General features: G+C 43.7%; 1 protein-coding gene and 1 pseudogene across 1 annotated transcript in view; both read left to right on the forward strand.

Moving 5' to 3' along the window:
• The window catches only part of UST (uronyl 2-sulfotransferase), a 245,445-nt gene that overhangs the window by 29,832 nt on the left and 191,481 nt on the right, over positions 1–24,132 (forward strand). The gene's annotated exons all lie outside the window — the stretch shown is intronic.
• LOC133384655 (5S ribosomal RNA) lies at positions 11,136–11,254 on the forward strand (annotated as a pseudogene).

Below are 24,132 nucleotides of genomic sequence, written 5' to 3' on the forward strand. Positions count from 1 at the left end.
ACAAACCAGTGAGTCCAAGGTGGGCTTTTTCAGGAGCGGTTGGATTACCGCCTCTTTCAGGGTGGCTGGAAACTCCCCCTCCCGCAACAACATATTAACCACATCCTGGATTCACTCAATCAAATCCCCTCGGCAAGCTTTAATAAGCCAAGAAGGGCAAGGGTTGAGAGGACATGTTGCTGACTGCATCATCACAAGCACCTTGTTCACGTCATCAGGCCACATCAACTGAAACTGGTCCCAAGAAGTTGCAGCAGACATTGCACTGGACACCTCACTAGGGACTACAGTAGATGTGGATGAGGCATCAAGATTGCTTTGGAGGCGAGCAACTTTACCCTCAAAGTACCTTGCAAACAATTCACAGTGGGCCTCCGAAGGGTCTAAAACTCCAGTTCCTGGGGTTGATATCAATACATAAAAGCTCCACTGGACAGCTACTTGAGGATGTGATGGTGGCAGAGATGTGGGCCTTCTTCGCTACCCTCACCACCGCACAGTAGGCATGGTTATGATGTCTCACTCATGCCAGATCAGTCTCGCAGCACACCTTTTGCCACTTGTGCTCTAGCTGTTGTCCAGCCTGTTTCATTTCCCGTAGCTCACTGGTGTACAAAGGTGCAAACCAGGCTCTACAATGCCGGAGAGGGCACTCGGGGGCAACTGTGTCAAGAACCTGACGTGCCTCACTGTTTTACAGCGTGACAAGGGCTTCAACAGGATTATCTGCTCTATCTACTGGGAACTCCCCCAGGGCATTCAGGAATCCTGTGGATTGCATTAGTCTCTGGGGGCGGACCATCTTAATCTGTCCTCCACCCCTGCAGGGAGAATCAGAGCCATAAATCTAAACTTTACCAGGAAGTGGTCTGACCATGACACTGGAGTGACATCCACCCCCACCCCCCCAGACTACTCCTTCCTCCATCTGAAGCAAAAACCAAGTCAAGGGTGTGCCCTGCCCTGTGTGTTGGGCCAATAACAACTTGAGACAGCCCCATGGTCGTCATGGAGGCCATGAAGGCCCAAGCAGGAACACTAGAGGCAGCCTCAGCATGGAAACTGAAATCACCCAGGACTATCATTCTGGGTTCCTCCAATACCACAGTCAAGGTGGCCTCCACCAGCTCAGTCAGAGAAACTGCCGGGCAGCAGGGTGGATGGTATACCAGCAGCAGCTGTAGTTTACTGTCTCCTTGGCCTGACACCAGGTGCAGGCCCTCACAGCCAGCTCCAAGACAGAATGGTTTCCTGGTGACAGAGATGGAAGTTCTGTACACCACAGCAATTCCTCCCCCCCCTCAATCCCTGCAGCCTGTGCTGGTGTTGCACTGAGTATCCAGGTGGGCAAACTTCTCCCAGCTTACCCACCCAGGTCTCAGTAATGCACATCAAATCAGCACCTTCATCCATGACCAGATCTTATTGTGTACCGATCTAGTGTTCTCCCAGGCATTTTAGCATGTGTTTTAAATTGTGTTTTAAATTGTTTTTAAAAGATGTGTTTTTAAATTTGTATATTTGTTTTTAATGTTTTTAGCTATTGTAAATCGCCCAGAGAGCCTTGGCTATGGGGCGGTATATAAATACAATAAATAAACAAATAAACAACAGCACACACAGGCCAGTGGGCACAGCAGATGAGCAACAAGGAACCTGTCCATGAGATGGGTAGGAGAGAGAAACAAGGCATAGATAGCCTTGCCCTCGTCTTCTATGGTAGTTCACCACCTCTCCATGGTCATACCTCCCTCTACCCATGATCACTTAAATTGGGGTGGCATCACCCATGTTCCTTCTTACTAATACTCCTCTTAAACACCTGATATGGACACAATAAGAGCCCACAAACAAAACGTACCTGAGCCAGTTATCCCAATAGGCCTCTGAGAGAATTGGGAACAGTCAGACCCACTCAATAATTTTCACACATGTCACATCTAATCCTCCCATCTCACACCCAGAGAAGGCCAGCCTTCTGCCAGTTATAGACTCTCACTCTAAAGGCATCTTGTGACTTTCTCCTATCATTCAGTTCACTGCACAGGCTCTCACCCCACGCAGGAACTACACATGTGCCATACGCACTTTCCACTTTTTTTTTTAAATAGAAGGTTGTGCTCTCGCCCTTGGGACTCCCTAAGGGGCTTCCGAAGGGCAGCTGGGCTTTTATGCCCCCTGACCCAGCTAGGAGTTGATGCAGGAGGCCGCCAGATTGACTGCAGCCTCTCTCTGGAGTCAGGGTCAGGCAAGGGGTCCCAGTCCTTGCAGCACTTACCTGGGACCTCAGCTGTCTCAAGAGACAGCAACCCAGAAGAGCAAGCAAGCAAGCAAGCACCCAAATGCTCAGGTACTCACTCCAGTTCCCCAGCGCTGCAGCTGTTTCCAAGGACCCAAAGAGTAGTTATTGGAGGTTTGCATTGGAGGTGCTGACAGTTGTATTTTGTAGCTAGTGAATAATGCATATTATGATGAACTATGTAAAAGAGTCAGAAGGAGGAATGATGTCTTAGTTCAGTAAGCATCTATGTTAGCAAACTATGGTCTAGTATAGTTTGCCAGTTTTATTCTGATTTTTTAAAATCTCCTTTTGACTTTTTTCTTTGACGTGCCATGTCATGAGATTGAGACTAAATTTACAGTGGAGCTCTCTCAAAGCAATATTGGTTTCTTTAGGTCAGGCATGAGTGGGGAACCTCCAGTTCTTGGCCTGCCAGTCTTGGCTTGTCTGGGGTTCCAGTTTGGCTCACAGGGCTATTTCCCCACCACCACACACACCTGTCAATCAGCTGACATAACTCCAATGAGTGGATGACATCAGGTGGGTAGGTGATGTCAGCTGATGGGGGGTTCAATTCTGCATTGGCTGTGCACACCAGTTCCCCACACGGGACTGGCATGCACAGCGCAATGCAGAAGGATCAGCGGAAGTTTAGGTATTGCCATATTTGTATTCCTTGTTAAATGAAAAGGGCAGAAAATAGTATGCAGTGGGAAAGTTATGCAAATCAACATTTCCATATTTCAAAATGTTGTAAGTAATGACAATTTTTAATCTGGTATTTTACCTCTCTTCTTACACCTTTTTTATATACTGTTAACTTTTTTCATCAACTTCCAAACTCGCATAACGGTAGGAATAAATGGGCCCTTTCACAATAGAGAAAGAGGCTTTGTGATGATTTGTACTGGGCTCAATGATTATATAAATGATCTGGAGGCAGAGGTGAACAGTTAAATAGGCACGTTTTTAGATGACATCAAGTAGACAATAGGCACGTTCAGGCTTTTGCATGAATACATAAACAGTCAAAGTGTAGATAGGATCAGGGGCTTGCATGTGTCCCTGCCCCCAACATCCTTGCATGTGTCACAACCACCATCCCATCCCCATCCTTCTTTTAGGTTTCTGTTAGAGTTATTTTCACATATTAATATTTCTGAAAAAGAACTCAGACAGCTTTAAGCAGAAGTCCTGATATTGCTTAACTCTTAATTCCTACAAAAATGATTGAAAACTCTGGTGCCCTTAATTTTTACTTTGCTGTCTATGTGCTGTGCCTTTAGGGTATATCCCATCAAGTTTCCAGATTTATTTCTGCAGCTGCAGTAGTTGGAAGGTTTTAAACAAAAATTGACATTCTCAATACCCTACAGGATCCATTGAGAGTGGGGTATGATTATGTCTAGATGGCATGACCTTGGATAATGCAGGCCTCACTCTCCTTCCTTTTACTGGGGTAGAATGCTACAAGCATGGCTATCTCTTTCTTTCTTTCTTTCTTTCTTTCTTTCTTTCTTTCTTTCTTTCTTTCTTTCTTTCTTTCTTTCTTTCTTTCTTTCTTTCTTTCTTTCTTTCTTTCTTTCTTTCTTTCTTTCTTTCTTTCTTTCTTTCTTTCTTTCTTTCTTTCTTTCTTTCTTTCTTTCTTTCTTTCTTTCTTTCTTTCTTTCTTTCTTTCTTTCTTTCTTTCTTTCTTTCTTTCTTTCTTTCTTTCTTTCTTTCTTTCTTTCTTTCTTTCTTTCTTTCTTTCTTTGCTTGATTTAGTTTCCATTGTGGCATTCTGACAGGCCAGGCATGCTCTAATTTGTTTCCATGAAAATTGTGAAATAGATTTTAGTGGTGAAAAGAATAGCTCTGGCAAGTTGGTTAAAATTCAGGTCATTCTGCCTGCCATGGACAATAAGCTTGGAAATTTGGGGTTAAAGGCACAGGAAACAAGACAAAAACAAGTTTCTCTCCCTTTTTTATTACCAATTAATTTAATAGTACAATATTGACATTGTTTTATTGCAATGCACTCCATGTGGGGCAGCCCTTGAAGATGGTTCGAGGGCTGCAACTAGTGTAGAATGTGGTAGCTAGAATGATATCCAGTACAGCTGTGAGGACTTGTGTTACACCTGATGTGAAACATCTGTACTGGTTGCCTATCTGTTACTAAGCCCAATTCAGGGTGCTTCCATTAACATATAAAGCCATAATAGTTTGAGGCCCAAATATCTGAAGGCATGCCACCTCCTAAATGTGCCAGTTTAGGAACTGAAATGAGTAAAAGATGGTGTGGTGGTCCTCTGAGGTCCATGGCATGGTGGCTTATTACAGAGCCTTCTCTGTGTTGGCCCCCAAAATGTAGATTTCCCTCCCCACAGAGGTGCACTGACATTTTATGTCTTTTATCAGCTGTTTAAAATGCACTTGTTTGTCATTATTTCTTTTGTTATCCTAAATGGTAGTGTTATCTGTCTCTGTTATATGCTGTAATTATTGCTGATTATGGTTTGTTGATTATTCATTATTTTGTTGTTGTGTTTCACTTTATGTAGCCACCCTGGGACCTTCAGGTTAAAGTTCCCAAAGATGAACTGTTTCAGAATGTTTGCCACATTGTTAGAGGTTACCTCCTCTAATTTTAAACTCTAAAAGTGTCCTCTGATCTTTACATAGTGCTACTATAGTGCAAGGGTAGGGAACCTTTTTCGCTCCATGGGCCAAATTCTTATCATGATTAACCAAGTCTACCTGTCAGTCACCTGACATCACAATCATGTCAGGTGATTTTGCGCTTGGAAGTCCTTTGCTAAAATGCCTTCATTTTATCAAGGATTTTAATACAAGCCCCTTCCTGGTCACAAAGCCTCCCCTTGGATTCGGAGTAAACTCCTTTCTTTAATACTTATAAAACCGCAAATAAAGTTTACTATTATTTATTTCATTTATCAGTTGCTGTACAAGAAAAAGTCTCAAAGTGACACAACAAAATTTTGATTCTGTTAAGTCAAAAATCTTACCCATTTTATTGCAGAATCATCAGAGTTACAACTCTGTCTCTGAGAATCAAGGTAGACTGTTTCTCCCGAGGCAATATTCCACCACGTTTGTAGCAATGTTGGGGTCATATCGATTTAGCCTGCACACAATGCACTTTCATTTACAATCTCTAACTGTTGGCCTTTCTGGTAATTATGTGCATGGGCATAAAGCAATTATGCTACAGAAGTTATTTTTAAAAAACAAAACCATAACCTAGCTAGTATAGTCATTTGAAAGGAAAAACAGGAAACTGTGTTTTTAGTCAACATACTTCCATAGTCTGCCTTGTTTTGTCTCTATAAATAGACTGAGGGTGTGGACTGAAAACAATAATGCAGCAAACTTATCTGATAAAACCATTGATGTTTCAAAACAAGCAAAGCTGTTGGCTAATGCCAGTCCTTCAGTAGGCAGTATCTTGATCCACTGGAAGCTTCATTCTCTGGTGTTAAGGCTGCTTTAACACAAATTTTAGTGAGATCACATCACGGATTGTATACTTGCTTGCCAGTGTAGCATTTGAATGGCATACATATATTTCACCTAATGAACCCTGTAAGAATGTGATGTGGGAAGCCAAGAGTAACTTAGATCCACCATACATATTTTCACTGTGCACATGAAGCAGGAGGAAACAAAAAGCTATAGTTTTGCCAGGTACATACACATGTCTGTAACATGTACATGTTGGAAGTGTAATATGTGAAATAGCCTCTGATTATCACTTCAATGGAATAGAGTGGAAAATTCTCTATCATTTTGACAAGCTCCTTATGAACAAAACACAACCTTGTATTTTGTGGCAAACCATCTCGTAAAACCACAGTATTCAAATGTTAAGATGCCTAGACTTTGGTATGTGGTGCTTCCTCCTTATTTTATGATACATTCTTTGCATACTGTGGTTATGATTCAGAGATAGGAATTGAAATATTCTGTGGTAAAATACATTTTAAAGGCCCCATTGATGTTTGTGGCTGTTTCAGCAGCTGCTATATTCTTTGAAACTATTGAATTTTTTTTTAAGAATGAAAACCACAAATACAATTTTTGTGGGCTTGTTTAACTGGTATACCTTTGTTTTCCCATGTGTGCTAAATATAACACAGCCAACTTGGGACAGTATTGGCTGAAAGAGTGTTTTGTTTGGTTTTTAAACTAAGGTTTTTTTCTGCAGTGTGCTAAGTAATTGACTTTTTTTATGTAATCCATTGCAAATCTAATGTTAGTTTAGTCATCTGAAGAAAGTGCAATTTAATAGGACCTGTCAAAATAGAATAGGCTTAAACTCTATGCTCCTTGTATTGTAGCAGCTATTAAAGTGGACCAATGTTTCTGACATGCATGAGAGGATTAGGAGCCTATTTAGTGAAAATAACTCACAGGTGGTCTGCCTCTTTCTGCAAAATTTCCTTGTGGTGCCAGAGTACACATATGCAGTGTTTGACTGAAAAAGGAAAACTTATTTGACTACACCTTCCTGAAGTAGAATGCAGGCAAGGTGTAGACCTATATAGTAAGGCAAAGGAAAACTCCAGTATTTTCACTGTGTGTTCACTTGGGAGGGAGCAATGGAAACCATCTCTATACATAATGTTTTTAACATTTCCTTGTGTCAACCTGTTCATAAGCAATTGCTTTGTAGCAACATTTAAGTGCTGTGTTTTAGGCTGCTATCCATTCAATATAACAGCAGAAGTTGGGTTAAGATAGCTATTTTTTGTAGTTTGAAATAGCACGTGTCCCAGCAAAGCATGTTATTAATAGTGATCATCAAATGATCGAGGTTTAAGGCAGCCTTTCCCATCTAGTGGGCCACCAGATGTTGTTGGACCACAATTCCCATCTTTCCTGACCATTGGCAGTGCTGGCTGAGGCTGATGGGAGTTGTGGTCCAACAACATCTGGTGGCCCACTAGTTGGGAAAGGCTGGATTAAGGGAAGGGTATGCTGAAATACAGTAAGCTAGATGTCATTTCTTGACACCTCATTTTTTAAAACTTACGTTCTGTATTCTCCATGAGGGTGTGCACACATGTAAGCATACATTTTTACCCAGGGCTGTGGAATCGGGAGCAATTTTGGGTGGAGTCGGAGTCGGTAGAAATGTTCTGACTCCTTCATAAATGGCAAATGTGTATTAACTAGAAAAATACAGGAGTCGGAGTCAGAGTCGAAGGTCTGGCGTACCGACTCCACAGACTTGGAATTAGCTGTGCCCCCCAATTTTGTATCATCTGCAGATTTGATATGCATGCTCTGTACCTCCTCATCCAAGTTGTTAATAAAATGTTTAAGAGCACTGTGCCCAGGACCAAGCACTGTGGTACCCCACTCGTTACTTCCGCCCAATTTGAGAAGGAACCATTGATAAGCACTCTTTGAGTACGATTCTGGAGCCAACTGTGGATCCACCTAATAGTTGTTCCATCCAGCCCACATTTAGCTAGCTTGCTCACCAGAATATCACGGGGCACTTTGTCAAAAGCTTTGCTGAAGTCGAGATATATTATTAAAGCTAGATTAACTAAGCACATAGAAGAACAAGCCTTGCTGAAGCAGAGCCAGCATGGCTTCTGCAAGGGAAAGTCCTGTCTCAGTAACCTATTAGAATTCTTTGAGAGTGTCAACAAGCATATAGATAGAGGTGATCCAGTGGACATAGTGTACTTAGACTTTCAAAAAGCGTTTGACAAGGTACCTCACCAAAGGCTTCTGAGGAAGCTTAGCAGTCATGGAATAAGAGGAGAGGTCCTCTTGTGGATAAGGAATTGGTTAAGAAGCAGAAAGCAGAGAGTAGGAATAAACGGACAGTTCTCCCAATGGAGGGCTGTAGAAAGTGGAGTCCCTCAAGGATCGGTATTGGGACCTGTACTTTTCAACTTGTTCATTAATGACCTAGAATTAGGAGTGAGCAGTGAAGTGGCCAAGTTTGCTGATGACACTAAATTGTTCAGGGTTGTTAAAACAAAAAGGGATTGCGAAGAGCTCCAAAAAGACCTCTCCAAACTGAGTGAATGGGCAGAAAAATGGCAAATGCAATTCAATATAAACAAGTGTAAAATTATGCATATTGGAGCAAAAAATCTGAATTTCACATATACGGTCATGGGGTCTGAACTGGCGGTGACCGACCAGGAGAGAGACCTCGGGGTTGTAGTGGACAGCACGATGAAAATGTCGACCCAGTGTGCGGCAGCTGTGAAAAAGGCAAATTCCATGCTAGCGATAATTAGGAAAGGTATTGAAAATAAAACAGCCGATATCATCATGCCGTTGTATAAATCTATGGTGCGTCCGCATTTGGAATACTGTGTACAGTTCTGGTCGCCTTATCTCAAAAAGGATATTATAGAGTTGGAAAAGGTTCAGAAGAGGGCAACCAGAATGATCAAGGGGATGGAGCGACTCCCTTACGAGGAAAGGTTGCAGCATTTGGGGCTTTTTAGTTTAGAGAAAAGGCGGGTCAGAGGAGACATGATAGAAGTGTATAAAATTATGCATGGCATTGAGAAAGTGGATAGAGAAAAGTTCTTCTCCCTCTCTCATAATACTAGAACTCGTGGACATTCAAAGAAGCTGAATGTTGGAAGATTCAGGACAGACAAAAGGAAGTACTTCTTTACTCAGCACATAGTTAAACTATGGAATTTGCTCCCACAAGATGCAGTAATGGCCACCAGCTTGGATGGCTTTAAAAGAAGATTAGACAAATTCATGGAGGACAGGGCTATCAATGGCTACTAGCCATGATGGCTGTGCTCTGCCACCCTAGTCAGAGGCAGCATGCTTCTGAAAACCAGTTGCTGGAAGCCTCAGGAGGGGAGAGTGTTCTTGCACTCGGGTCCTGCTTGCGGGCTTCCCCCAGGCACCTGGTTGGCCACTGTGAGAACAGGATGCTGGACTAGATGGGCCACTGGCCTGATCCAGCAGGCTCTTCTTATGTTCTTATGTTCTTACTTGATCAAAAAATGAGATAAGGTTAGTTTGGCGGGATTTGTTCTTCATAAATCCATGTTGGCTCCTAGTAATCACTGCATTGTTTTCAAGGTGCTTACAGATTGACTGCTTTATAATCTGCTGCAGAGTATTTCCAGGGATTGATGTTAGGCTGACTGGTCTGTAGTTCCCAGGTGATGCTAGCATAGTTTGCGGAGCTACACTCACCCAGCCCCATCTGCAGGGCCCTCTGGCCAGTGCCGAACTTGGCCACGTGCAGTGATCAACTGGGTATACAAGGGTAAGACGGTCTTTCAGGTATCCTGGTCCCAAGCTGTAAAGAGCTTTGTACACCAAGACCAGAACCTTGAAGCATTGTGTGGGTAAAAACAGGGCTGTGGAGTCGGTACGCCAGACCTTCGACTCCGACTCCTGTATTTTTCTACTGTCCGACTCTGACTCCTTCATAAATGGCAAATGTATATTAACAGTAATAACAAATTTCCTGTAGTAAAGTGGTAGCACAAGGCATTTCATCACCACCACGTGAATCCAGACCTTGGAAAAGTTACCTTTTTGAACTACAACTCCCACGAGACCAATCCCTGGGGCTGATGGGAGTTGTAGTTAAAAAAAGTAACTTTTCCAAGCTCTGGATTCACGTGGTGGTGATGAAATGCCTTGTGCTACCATTTTACTACAGTAAATTTGTTATTACTAGTTAATATACATTTGCCATTTATGAAGGAGTCGGAATCAGAGTCGGTACATTTCTACCGACTCCGACTCCACCCAAAATTGCTCTGACTCCACAGCCCTGGCTAATACCGTGGAAGACAGAAACAAAATTCAAAGGGACCTTGATAGGATGGAGCATTGGGCTGAAAACAACAGAATGAAATTCAACAGGCATAAATGCAAAGTTCTACACTTAGGAAAAAGAAACCAAATGCACAGTATAAGATGGGGGATACTTGGCTCAGCAATACGACATGTGAGAAGGATCTTGGAATTGTTGCTGATCACAAGCTCAATATGAGCCAATAGTGTGATGTGGCTGCAAAAAAGGCAAATGCTATATTAGGCTGCATTAACAGAAGTATAGTTTTCAAATACCATGAAGTATTAGTTCCCCTCTATTCAGCACTGGTTAGGCCTCATCTTGAATACTGCGTCCAGTTCTGATCTCCGCACTGCAAGAAAGATGCAGACAAACTGGAACAGGTTCAGAGAAGGGCAACAAGGATGATCAGGGGATTGGAAACAAAGTCCTATGAGGAGAGACTGAAAGAACTGGGCATGTTTAGCCTGGAGAAGAGAAGACTGAGGGGAGATATGATAGCACTCTTCAAGTACATGAAAGGTTGCCACACAGAGGAGGGCCGGGATCTCTTCTCAATCGTCCCAGAGTGCAGGACACGGAATAATGGGCTCAAGTTGCAGGAAGCCAGATTTCGACTGGACATCAGGAAAAACTTCCTAACTGTTGGAGCCATACGACAATGGAACCAGTTACCTAGAGAGGTAGTGGGCTCTCCGACACTGGAGGCCTTCAAGAGGCAGCTGGACAGCCATCTGTCGGCAATGCTTTGATTTGGATTCCTGCATTGAGCAGGGGGTTGGACTTGCTGGCCTTATATGCCCCTTCCAACTCTTCTATGATCTTGTCAGCCTCGGTGCCCTTTTTATAATCAGATTAGCTGTTCTGCAGATCAGTGGGTTCCTTTTTTCACAAAAGATGCAGAGATGAAGCAGAGTTTCTCCACTGGAGGGAGTAAAGATCTTTGCCAATTTCCCTCCCCACCCCCTCACACAACATCTCATGTTGGTCCAGAGAGTTCCCCAACCCTCTGGTGAAGCTTTTCATGAGTCCTAGGGTGCTGCAGCCTATGGCCATACTACCCTGAACATGCCCGATCTCGTCTGGTTGCAGAAGCTGAGCTGGGTCAGGCCTGGTTAGTACTTAGATGGGAGACCGCCTGAGAATACCAGGTGTCATAGGCTTAGAGAAAGGCAATGGTAAACCACCTCTGAACACCTCTTACCATGAAAATCCTATGAATATATCCAAAAGATTCATAGGGTCGCCATAAGTCGTAATCGATTTGAAGGCATAACAACAAAGGGTGCTGCAGGGAAAGGAGTAATTAATGGTTCTCCTCTCCTTTTCCCATTCTTTCGGTGGGAGTGGAACTCTACTGAGTGCAACTCTAGATCAAGCCAAATGTGTCCCTGAAGTGCTTTGAACATTTTAACTAAATAAATGCTAAGTATTACCACAGTTCAGCCTTGTTTTGTATTGTTTGCCTAGTTTCTAATTATACCATTCAAACAGAAGTCAATTTCTGCATTCTTTTGTGAAGGATAAGAATGAGCTGATCTTGTTTTAACAGGCATTATAGCTGCCTTGCTAAAGAAGTAAGACAAAGCTGCAGCACTAGTAACAATTTTTTTGCTGTTCAGAAAATATGTTGATAGGGCAATTTATGAGAAGTCTGTGGAAAGGTCAAGCGAAACAATGATAAACAAGTCTTCTGCCGCTATCTGGCAGCAGAGGATGTTTTAATACAACACTTGAGAAATCACTCTGCTACTCATGAATAGAAGAGCTGAGCAGGGTTTGTGAGTAGGTTTTTTTGCATGTACTTTTAAAATGCAAAATATGCTCCTGCTGAACCTATTCCTGGATTTGCTTCTGCAGTAACCAGTTCACTTTCTCTATTGTCTGTGTTCTGCATTTTCATCTGAATGTGATCAGTTATGATTTTCTTTTGTGTTTTCCCCTCTAGTCGTGAATGCTGGGAAGCAATTTCATGCCCCCCCCCCGAAAAGTAAGAGGAGGCAGGTAATAGGAAAAACAAAACGTGATAATTGAACTATTAATTATTGTTCTAGCTGACTTTGTTACAACAGTCCACTCTAGCTTCTCAGGAGTTATTTTTTATTTATTTTAATTTTTAATATCCCATCTTCCCACAGCTCAGTGCACCTAAACAGTCATGAAACATCAACAAAATAGCAGTTAGAGAAAGGAAGGGCGGGATATAAATTCAGTAAATAAATAATACAAAAGAACCTGTATTTCTAGAACTCTGTATTTCTAGAAATCTGCATTAAAAACCTAAACATTCTAATATATAGTTGTAAATCTTGAGGCGCACATCAAAGATGATTAACAAATAATAGGAGGGACTAAGAAAATGTTTCAGCATATCACCTAATGACTCTGCAGGCTCAGGTTCTTTGTTGGGAAAGCTGTTTTTACTGTGTTGGAGTCAAGCCAGAAAAGCCAGAATCTGCTTGATTCCCCAACTAAGGGGCATGTTTTTCTACCTGTCTTGCTCTATGCCTGGGCCTTATCTGGAGGAGCTGCAGACTGAGAGGTACTGCTGCTGGGGTGAGACTGTGCTGGCACCATCAAGGGGCACCTGCTTTGCCCCCTCACCCCTGCTCTCAGTGACATTTTTCTGGGGACTGCCCTTTACCAGGAAGATGAATACATTTGGATAGCTGTTGATGCTTTTTAGAAATGCTGTAATTTTGTTAGTTTGATTTTTTGTAAATTGTATTGTTTTTATTTGTATTTTGTATTAGGGCTTTTAATTTGTGTGTAAGCCGCCTTGGGGGCCTTTTTGCCCAAAAGGCAGCCTAGAAATAATAATAATAATAAATAATAATAATATAGGATGGAGAACTTGTGGCCCTCTAGTGCCAGCCAGCATGGCCAATGGGCATGGATGATGGGAGGTGTAGTCCAACCAATCTGAATGGCACCAAGTTGTAGAGGCTACCCTGAAATCATCATGTCTGTCTGTCTCCCTTACTTTCCTTCCAAAGAGTGGTAATGGGTAGTGGTAGTGGAAAGGGAAGTCCAGCAAGAGCAGTTGCCCAGCTCTCTTTCATGTGTAACACACATACTTGAAATGAACACATACATGCATACAAGATAAAGTTTCCTAAATAGCATCACTGATTTGTGTAGTCTAAGTTAATAATTTGAGATTTCTTTATTCCATGATATAGTAGAAAATAGAGCAGCAATAGAGCAGAGTGTATATTCAGTGATGTGTGTTAACCATTGATACAAAATTACTTTACCTGCAGTATTGTTGATTTATGTAAGGACTGTACTTCCTTTATTATTTATTTATTTATTTGATTTATATCCCACCCTTTCTCCCATTAGGAGCCTAGAGCAGCAAACAAAAGCACTAAAAACACTTATAACTTTATAAAAACAGATTTCAAAATATATTAAAACACAACAACCATTAAAAACATTAAAACAAAACATCTTTAAAAACATTTTTTTAAAAACTTTAAAAACATTTTTAAAAAGGTTTAAAACTATATGAAAAAGCAATTCCATCACAGATGCACACTGGGATAAGGTCTCTGCTTAAAAGGCTTGTTGAAAGAGGAAGGTCTTCAGTAGGCGCCGAAAAGATAACAGAGATGGTGCCTGTCTAATATTTAAGGGGAGGGAATTCCAAAGGGTAGGACCACTACACTAAAGGTCCATTTCCTATGTTGTGTGGAATGGACCTCCTGATAAGATGGTATCTGCAGGAGGCCCTCACCTGCAGAGCGCAGTGATTAACTGGGTATATAAGGGATAAGATGGTCTTTCAGGTATCCTGGTCCCAAGCTGTACAGGGCTTTATACACCAATAGTAGAACCTTGCCCCCTCTAGGATGCACACCTTAACATGCTGAGGGGGTTTGAGAGTGTTGAAGAAGCTGAGAGCAATGGCGTCAGGAGTCTAGACCAAGAGGCTAGACTCCTAGCAGGGGCACCCAAGGTGGAATGGTCAAAGCTGAGACACCAGACCAAGATGCATCCAAACTCAGAGGAAGGCAGTGGTAAACCACCTCTGAATTCCTCTTATGACAAAACCCTATGAACAGAGTATCCAAAATGCAACACGAGATAGTGCTGGAAGATGAGACCCCAGGTCAGAAGGCACTCACCAAGTAGCTCACCAAGCTACTGGGGAAAAACAAAAGACAAGTACGAGTAGCGTTGTGACTAATGACGCAGCTGGGTCAAAGCTGAAAGGAAGCCCAGAGGCTGATGCGCACAGATGCGAAAGGAGAGTCTGGAGCTGTACGACTCTAGCTCCACGAGCTAGAGGGAGCCCCAGCTGACAAAGCGTCAAGGCGAGTTAAGCAGCAGAGCGAGTTCGGCAGCAGGGCGAGGAGGCCAGGGCCCCCCACTCTGCGCGTCTGTTCCCTGACCTCAACTAAACCGCAGTCTCCAACCCATTGACGTAATAAACCTTAAACAAAACTATGCAGGTAAGAAGCCAGCAGGGGTGTGGGGGCTTTCCAGTGTTTTGCACCGCCTGCAGCATGTACGACTATCTGCCTGTTGGACAGAAGTCGTGGGTGTGCTCTCGGTGCAATGAGCTCCTGGCTCTCCGGGAACGACTTCATTTCCTTGAGGCCAAGGTGGCAGACCTGGAAAAGCTGACAGAGGCAGAGAGGTGTGTGGAGGAGGCCTTCAGGGACGTTATAGCTGTGTCCCACTCCAACGATGATAGCTCTCCTGCTATCATGGAGAACAATGGTCTCGGGGAAGGAGAGCATCCAGCTGAGGAAGAGGGAAACGATCCCTTAGAAGGGACCCATTCCTTGGGGGATGAGCAGCTATCCTCTCGTGCCGAGGATATATCTCCAGGGGGTGGAGGGATCCTTGTAGTGGGTGATTCGATCATTAGGAACATAGACAGTGGGGTGTGTGATGGGCGTGTAGACCGCAACGTGTTTTGCCTGCCTGGTGCGAAGGTTGCGGATATCGCCCGTCGTTTAGATAGTTTGGTAGACAGTGCTGGGAAGGAGTCAGTGGTCGTGGTGCACGTTGGCACCAACGACATGGGGAAATGCAGCCGTGAGGTCCTGGAAGCAAAGTTTAGGTTGCTAGGTAGGATGCTGAAAGCCAGGACCTCCAAGGTGGCTTTCTCTGAAATGCTACCGGTTCCACGCGCAGGACCAGCCAGACAGGCCCAGCTTTGCAGTCTCAATGCATGGATGAGACGATGGTGTCGGGTGGAAGGGTTCGGATTTGTTAGGCACTGGGGAACATTTTGGGACAAGCCGGGCCTGTACAAAAGGGACGGGCTCCACTTGAACCAGAATGGAACCAGACTGCTGGCACTTAAAATTAAAAAGGTAGCAGAGCAGCTTTTAAACTGACTGAGGGGGGAAACCCGACAGGAGCTGAGAAAGGTCCGGTTTGGAATAAACCTCCCCCCTGGGATAAAAACCAAAGAAATGATGAAATTTTAAAAGGGGTAGGCCTAGAAGTAGGCATTGTGAGAGCAGGGGCACAGGATATAAATTCAGAAGAGCAAAATTACCACAGGCCTAACCACAAGTGCCAAAGACACTTGAAGAGAGACACTGCTTACAAGTGCCTGTACGCTAATGCTAGGAGCCTCCGAACCAAGATGGGAGAACTGGAGTGCTTGGTCTTAGAGGAGAGCATTGATATAGTGAGCATAACCGAGACCTGATGGAATGGAGAAAACCAGTGGGATACGGTTATCCCTGGATATAAACTATATTGGAAGGACAGGGAAGGACGTATTGGTGGCGGAGTCGCTCTATACGTGAAAGAAGGCATTGAATCCAGCAAGCTCGAAACCCCAAAAGAGGCAGACTCCTCCACAGAATCGTTGTGGGTGGTGATACCGTGCCCCAGGAGGGACTTAATACTGGGAATGATCTATCGTCCCCCTGATCAAAATGCTCAGGGAGACCTTGAGATGAGAAATGAAATTGAGGAAGCATCCAAACTAGGAAATGTGGTAGTAATGGGTGACTTCAACTACCCGGACATAGACTGGCTGCATATGTGTTCCAGTCATGACAAAGAAGCAAAGTTTCTAGATATTCTAAATGACTATTCCCTAGATCAGTTGGTCATGGAACCGACCAGAGGGACGGCAACCCTGGACTTAATCCTCAGTGGGGACCAGGACCTGGTGCGAGATGTAAGTGTTGTTGAACCGATTGGGAGCAGTGACCACAGTGCTATTAAATTAAACATACATGTAACTGGCCAATTGCCAAGAAAATCCAACACGGTCACATTTGACTTCAAAAGAGGAAACTTCACAAAAATGAGGGGATTGGTAAAAAGAAAGCTGAAAAACAAAGTCCAGAGGGTCACATCACTCGAAAATGCTTGGAAGTTGTTTAAAAACACTATATTAGAAGCTCAACTGGAGTGCATACCGCAGATCAGAAAAGGTACCGCCAGGGCCAAGAAGATGCCAGCATGGTTAACGAGCAAAGTCAAGGAAGCTCTTAGAGGCAAAAAGTCTTCCTTCAGAAAATGGAAGTCTTGTCCGAATGAAGAAAATAAAAAAGAACATAAACTCTGGCAAAAGAAATGCAAGAAGTCAATAAGGGATGCTAAAAAAGAATTTGAGGAGCACATTGCTAAGAACATGAAAACCAACAACAACAAATTCTATAAATACATTCAAAGCAGGAGACCATCTAGGGAGACAATTGGACCCTTGGATGATAAGGGAGTCAAAGGTGTCCTAAAGAACGATAAGGAGATTGCAGAAAAGCTAAATGAATTCTTTGCATCTGTCTTCACAGTGGAAGATATAGGGCAGATCCCTGAACCTGAACTAACATTTGCAGGAAGGGATTCTGAGGAACTAAGACAAATAGTGGTAACGAGAGAGGTTCTAAGCTTAATGGACAATATAAAAACTGACAAATCACCGGGCCCGGATGGCATCCACCCGAGAGTTCTCAAAGAACTCAAAGGTGAAATTGCTGATCTGCTAACTAAAATATGTAACTTGTCCCTCGGGTCCTCCTCCGTGCCTGAGGACTGGAAAGTGGCAAATGTAACACCAATCTTCAAAAAGGGATCCAGAGGGGATCCCGGAAATTACAGGCCAGTTAGCTTAACTTCTGTCCCTGGAAAACTGGTAGAAAGTATGATTAAAGCTAGATTAACTAAGCACATAGAAGAACAAGCCTTGCTGAAGCAGAGCCAGCATGGCTTCTGCAAGGGAAAGTCCTGTCTCAGTAACCTATTAGAATTCTTTGAGAGTGTCAACAAGCATATAGATAGAGGTGATCCAGTGGACATAGTAGACTTTCAAAAAGCGTTTGACAATGTACCTCACCAAAGGCTTCTGAGGAAGCTTAGCAGTCATGGAATAAGAGGAGAGGTCCTCTTGTGGATAAGGAATTGGTTAAGAAGCAGAAAGCAGAGAGTAGGAATAAACGGACAGTTCTCCCAATGGAGGGCTGTAGAAAGTGGAGTCCCTCAAGGATCGGTATTGGGACCTGTACTTTTCAACTTGTTCATTAATGACCTAGAATTAGGAGTGAGCAGTGAAGTGGCCAAGTTTGCTGATGACACTAAATTGTTCAGGGTTGTTAAAACAAAAAGGGATTGCGAAGAGCTCCAAAAAGACCTCTCCAAACTGAGTGAATGGGCAGAAAAATGGCAAATGCAATTCAATATAAACAAGTGTAAAATTATGCATATTGGAGCAAAAAATCTGAATTTCACATATACACTCATGGGGTCTGAACTGGCGGTGACCGACCAGGAGAGAGACCTCAGGGTTGTAGTGGACAGCACGATGAAAATGTCGACCCAGTGTGCGGCAGCTGTGAAAAAGGCAAATTTCATGCTAGCGATAATTAGGAAAGGTATTGAAAATAAAACAGCCGATATCATCATGCCGTTGTATAAATCTATGGTGCGGCCGCATTTGGAATACTGTGTACAGTTCTGGTCGCCTCATCTCAAAAAGGATATTATAGAGTTGGAAAAGGTTCAGAAGAGGGCAACCAGAATGATCAAGGGGATGGAGTGACTCCCTTACGAGGAAAGGTTGCAGCATTTGGGGCTTTTTAGTTTAGAGAAAAGGCGGGTCAGAGGAGACATGATAGAAGTGTATAAAATTATGCACGGCATTGAGAAAGTGGATAGAGAAAAGTTCTTCTCCCTCTCTCATAATACTAGAACTCGTGGACATTCAAAGAAGCTGAATGTTGGAAGATTCAGGACAGACAAAAGGAAGTACTTCTTTACTCAGCACATAGTTAAACTATGGAATTTGGTCCCACAAGATGCAGTAATGGCCACCAGCTTGGATGGTTTTAAAAGAAGATTAGACAAATTCATGGAGGACAGGGCTATCAATGGCTACTAGCCATGATGGCTGTGCTGTGCCACCCTAGTCAGAGGCAGCATGCTTCTGAAAACCAGTTGCCGGAAGCCTCAGGAGGGGAGAGTGTTCTTGCACTCGGGTCCTGCTTGCGGGCTTCCCCCAGGCACCTGGTTGGCCACTGTGAGAACAGGATGCTGGACTAGATGGGCCACTGGCCTGATCCAGCAGGCTCTTCTTATGTTCTTATGTTCTTATGACACACACAATAGGAACATGGAATGTGAGAAGCATGAATCAGGGAAAGTTAGAAATTGTCGAGCAAGAAATGGAACGTATCAACATTACAATACTTGGCATGAGTGAATTAAAATGGACGGGAATGGGACATTTTCAATCAGACAACTACAAAATATTTTATGCAGGAAGTGAGAAATTGAGAAGAAATGGGGTTGCTTTAATAGTGAGAAGTGATGTAGCAAACGCAATTAGGAGCCACAATGCAAGGTTTGAGCGAGTGATATCAATGAGATTAAATGGGAAACCTATTAACATAACCATCATCCAAGTCTATGCTCCAATGGCAAACGCAGAAGAAGAGGAATTTGAGAGATTCTACGCAGAAGTACAGGAAGAAATTGATCACACACCAACACAAGATGTGCTGATAATCATGAGGGACTGGAATGCAAAAGCAGGGAACAGAGAAAAACTAGGAATTGTGGGGAAATGGGGCTTAGGAGAGAGAAATGAAGCAGGAGACTTATTTAATTCTATGAAGGCAATAATTTGTTTCTTGCGAACACATTTTTTCAGCAACCGAAAAGATGACTGTACACGTGGACATCACCAAATGGTCAACATAGGAATCAAATTGATTATATAATTGGTAACAGAAGATGGAGAAGTTCCATGCTTTCTGTGAAAACAAGACCAGGAGCAGACTGCGGTACATATCATGAACTGGTCCTGTCGAAAATCAGAGTAAAGCTAAAGAAGACCAACAAAGCAATCATAATGCCAAAATACAATTTAAATAACATCCCAGAAGAATATAAAGATCAAATAAGGAACAGATTTCAGGCTTTAAACTTAGTTAACAGAGAACCAGAAGAACTATGGAGTGAAGTTAGAGACATTATCAGGGAAGAATGCAAAAAGACAATACATCTAATTAAAAAGAGAGAAAGACCTCAATGGATGACTGAAGAAACTCTTAAAATAGTTATAGAGAGAAGGAAAGCAAAAGCAAAAAGAGATAGAAACACGGTCAGAACCCTAAATGCAACTATTCAGCAACTAGTATGTAGGAACAAAGAGAACTATTACAACCATTATTGTGTAGAAATAGAAGAGGACAACAAAAAGGGAAGAACCAGAGCCCTGTTCCAAAAGAGTAGAGCAGTCTTTCCCAACCAGTGTGCCTCCAGATGTTGTTGGACCACAACTTCCATCAGCCTCAGCCAGCACTGCCAATGGCTGAGGCTGATGGGAGTTCTGGTCCAACAACATCTGGGGGCACACCGGTTGGGAAAGGCTGGATTAGAGAAATCAAAGGGAAATGTAAACTAAGAGTAGAGATGTTGAATAATCAACAGGGGAACACACTGACTGACCAAGATGAAATAAAAGGGAGATGGAAGCAATACACTGAAGAACTCTATAAAAGAGACACCAGGATGACAGATTCATTCACAGATGAACCGTATGACAAAGAACCGGAAATTTTAGAATGTGAGGTGAAAGCTGCTCTTAAAATACTTAGAAGAAACAAATCACCAGGAACAGATGGCATACCAAATAGAGTTCCTACAAGCTACTGAGACTGAATCTGTCCAAATTTTGACAAAAATCTGTCAAGAAATATGGAAAACTAAACAAAGTCCCACAGACTGGAAGCATTCCATATACATCCCAATTCCAAAGAAAGGGGATCCCAGGGAATGCAGTAATTATCGAACTATTGCCTTAATATCCCATGCAAGTAAAGTAATACTCAAGATTCTACAACAAAGGCTCTTACTGTATATGGAACGAGAAATGCCAGACCTCCAAGCTTGATTTAGAAAGGGAAGAGGCACCAGAGATCATATCGCAAACATACATTGGATAATGGAAAGAACCAAGGAATTTCAAAATAAAATTACCCTGTGCTTTATTGATTACAGCAAAGCCTTTGACTGTGTAGATCATGAAAAACTATGGAACGCTTTTGAAGAAATGGGGGTGCCACAGCATCTAGTTATCCTGATGCGCAACCTATACTCTGGACAAGAGGCTACTGTAAGGACAGAATATGGAGAAACCGATTGGTTCCCAATCAGAAAGGGTGTGAGACAGGGGTGTATTTTATCACCTATTTGTTCAATCTATACACAGAACATATCATACGGAAAGCAGGATTGGATCAAGATGAAGGAGGTGTGAAAATTGAGGGAGAAATATCAATAATTTAAGATATGCAGACGATACCATACTACTAACAGAAACCAGTAATGATTTGAAATGAATGCTGATGAAAGTGAAAGAGGAAAACACAAAAGCAGGACTGCAGCTGAACGTCAAAAAGACTAAAGTAATGACAACAGAAGATTTATGCAATTTTGAAGTTGACGATGAGGACATTGAACTTGTCAAGGATTATCAATACTTTGGCACAGTCATTAACCAAAATGGGGACAATAGTCAAGAAATCAGAAGAAGGCTAGGACTGGGGAGGGCAGCTGTGAGAGAACTAGGAAAGGTACTCAGATGCAAAGTTGTATCACTGAACATTAAAGTCAGGATCATTCAGACCATGGTATTCCCAATCTTTATGTATGGATGTGAAAGATGGACAGTGAAAAAAGTGGATAAGAGGAAAATCTTAATAACTATAGGCCGGTAGCAAATGTTCCATTCGTGGGCAAGGTCCTGGAACGAGTGGTTGCGGGCCAGCTCCAGACACTCTTGGATGAGACCGATTATCTGGATCCATTTCAGTCGGGTTTCAGGCCTGGTTTTGGCAAGGAGACAGCCTTGGTCGCCCTGTATGATGACCTTTATCGGAAGAGAGACAGGGGGAGTGTGACTCTGCTGATTCTCCTTGATCTCTTAGCGGCTTTCGATACCATCGACCATGGTATCCTTCTGGGAAGACTGGCTGAGTTGGAAGTGGGAGGGACTGCACTGCGGTGGTTCCGCTCCTACTTGGCGGCTCGGCTCCAGAAGGTGGTGCTTGGGGAACATTGCTCAGCACCCTGGATTCTCCAGTATGGGGTTCCACAGGGGTCAGTTCTGTCCCCCATGCTGTTCAACATCTACATGAAACCATTGGATGTGGTCACCCGGGGCTTTGGAGTGCGTTGCCATCAGTACACTGATGACACGCAGCTCTATTTCTCCTTTTCATCTTCTTCAGGTGAGGCTGTCAATGTGCTGAACCAGTGCCTGGCTGCAACAATGGACTGGATGAGGGCTAATAAACTGAGGCTCAATCCAGACAAGACTGAGATGCTGCTAGTGGGTGGTTCTTCTGACCAGATGGTGGATGTCCAATCTGTCTTGGATAGGGTTGCACTCCCCCTGAAGGAGCAGGTTCATAGCTTGGGGGTTCTCCTAGAACCATCTCTGTCACTTGAGGCTCAGGTAGCCTGGGTGGCACAGAGTGCCTTCTACCAACTTCGGTTGGTGGCCCAGCTGCGCCCCTGTCTGGACAGGGATAACCTGGCTTCAGTTGTCCATTCTCTGATAACCTCCAAGTTAGATTACTGCAATGCACGCTACGTGGGGCTCCCTTTGAAAACGGTTTGGAAACTGCAGCTTGTGCAAAATGCAGCAGCCAGATTGGTAACAGACCACACGGTCCAAACATATAAAACCGATTCTGGCCCGCTTGCATTGGCTGCCTGTATGTTTCCGAGCTCGATTCAAGGTGCTGGTTTTAAAGCCTTACACGGTTTAGTACCACAATACATGATGGAACGCCTCTCCCGACTTGAAGGCACATAACGAAGTAGAACTTTGAAATTAGCTTTGCAGCTAATAGGCAGCCAGTGCAATTCTTTCAGTAGTGGAGCAACATGTTGGCGATAGTCTACTCCAGTGAGCAGTCTCACTGCTGCATTTTGTACCAGCTGCAGCTTCTGGATCAACCTCAAGGATAGCCCTACATTAAGGTCATTATGGTAATCCAATCTGGAGTGCATGGACAACAGTGGTCAAGCTATCCTGGTCCAGAAATGGCCACAGCTGTCTTACCATCCAAAGCTAGTGAAAGGCACTCCTAGCCACGGAAGTCACCTGTGCCTGTAGCGACAAAGATGGATCCAGGAGCACCCCCAGATTACAGGCCTGTTCTTTCAGAGGGAGTACGACCCCATCCAAAGCAAGCAACTGACCAATTATCCAAACTCGGGAACCACCAACTCACAGTGTCTCCGTCTTGCTAGGACTGCGCGCCAGTTTATTGGCCCTCAATCACCCACCTCAGAGTCCAGATACCGGTCCAGTTCTTGCATAGCCTCTCCTGATTCAGATGTTACGAAGAAATAGAGGTGGGTATCATCAGCGTACTGCTGACACCTTGCCCCAAATCTCCTGATGACCGCTCCCAAGGGCTTCATATAGATTTTAAACAGCATGGGGGACAAGATGGTACCCTGCAGCACCCCACAGCACAACTGCTAGGGGACCGAAATACAATTGCCCAAAGGAAGTACTTCTTTACTCAGCGCATAGTTAAACTATGGCATTTGCTCCCACAAGATGCAGTAATGGCCACCAGCTTGGATGGCTTTAAAAGAAGATTAGACAAATTCATGGAGGACAGGGCTATCAATGGCTACTAGCCGTGATGGCTGTGCTCTGCCACCCTAGTCAGAGGCAGCATGCTTCTGAAAACCAGTTGCCGGAAGCCTCAGGAGGGGAGAGTGTTCTTGCACTCGGGTCCTGCTTGCGGGCTTCCCCCAGGCACCTGGTTGGCCACTGTGAGAACAGGATGCTGGACTAGATGGGCCACTGGCCTGATCCAGCAGGCTCTTCTTATGTTCTTATGTTCTATTCTCTGAAAACAAACCTGGAGATAGGATTGGAACAACTGTTAAACAGTGCTTCCAGTACCCATCTCACCAAGTTGGCCCAGAAGGATACCATAGTCAATGATATCAAAAGCTGCTGAGAGATCAAGTAAGAATAACAGGTTCGTACTTCCCCTGTCCTTCTCCCGAAAAAGGTCATCCATTAGGGTGACCAAGGTCAATTCAGTTCCATAAACAAACCTGAATCCAGACTGGAATGGATCAAGATAATCTGTTTCGTCCAAGAGTACTTTCAATTGCCGCACCACAATCCTCTCAATCACCTTCCTTAAGAAGGGGGTATTTGCGACCAGGCGGTAGTTGTCGCAAACCAACGGGTCCAGGGTGGGCTTCTTCAGGAGTGGTCAAATCACTGTCTCTTTCAGGGTGGCTGGAACCACTTCCTCCCGCAACAATGCATTGACCACACCCTGGATCCACTTGGTCAAATCCTCTCTTTGAGCTTTAAGAAGGGCAAGGGTTGAGAGGACACGTTGCTGGCCACACCATCACAAGCACCTTGTTCATGTCCTCAGGCTGCAGCAACTGAAACCGTTCCCAAGAAGTTGCAGCAGACGTTGCACTGGACACCTCACTGGGGACTACTTATTAAGAAACTGGCATAGGGATTAGGCAGACTTTCAACACCATTTGATGGCTGGTTGCTACTTTA

Source organism: Rhineura floridana, chromosome 4 (genome assembly GCF_030035675.1).
Source record: "Rhineura floridana isolate rRhiFlo1 chromosome 4, rRhiFlo1.hap2, whole genome shotgun sequence".
Classification (NCBI taxonomy): Eukaryota; Metazoa; Chordata; class Lepidosauria; order Squamata; family Rhineuridae; genus Rhineura; species Rhineura floridana.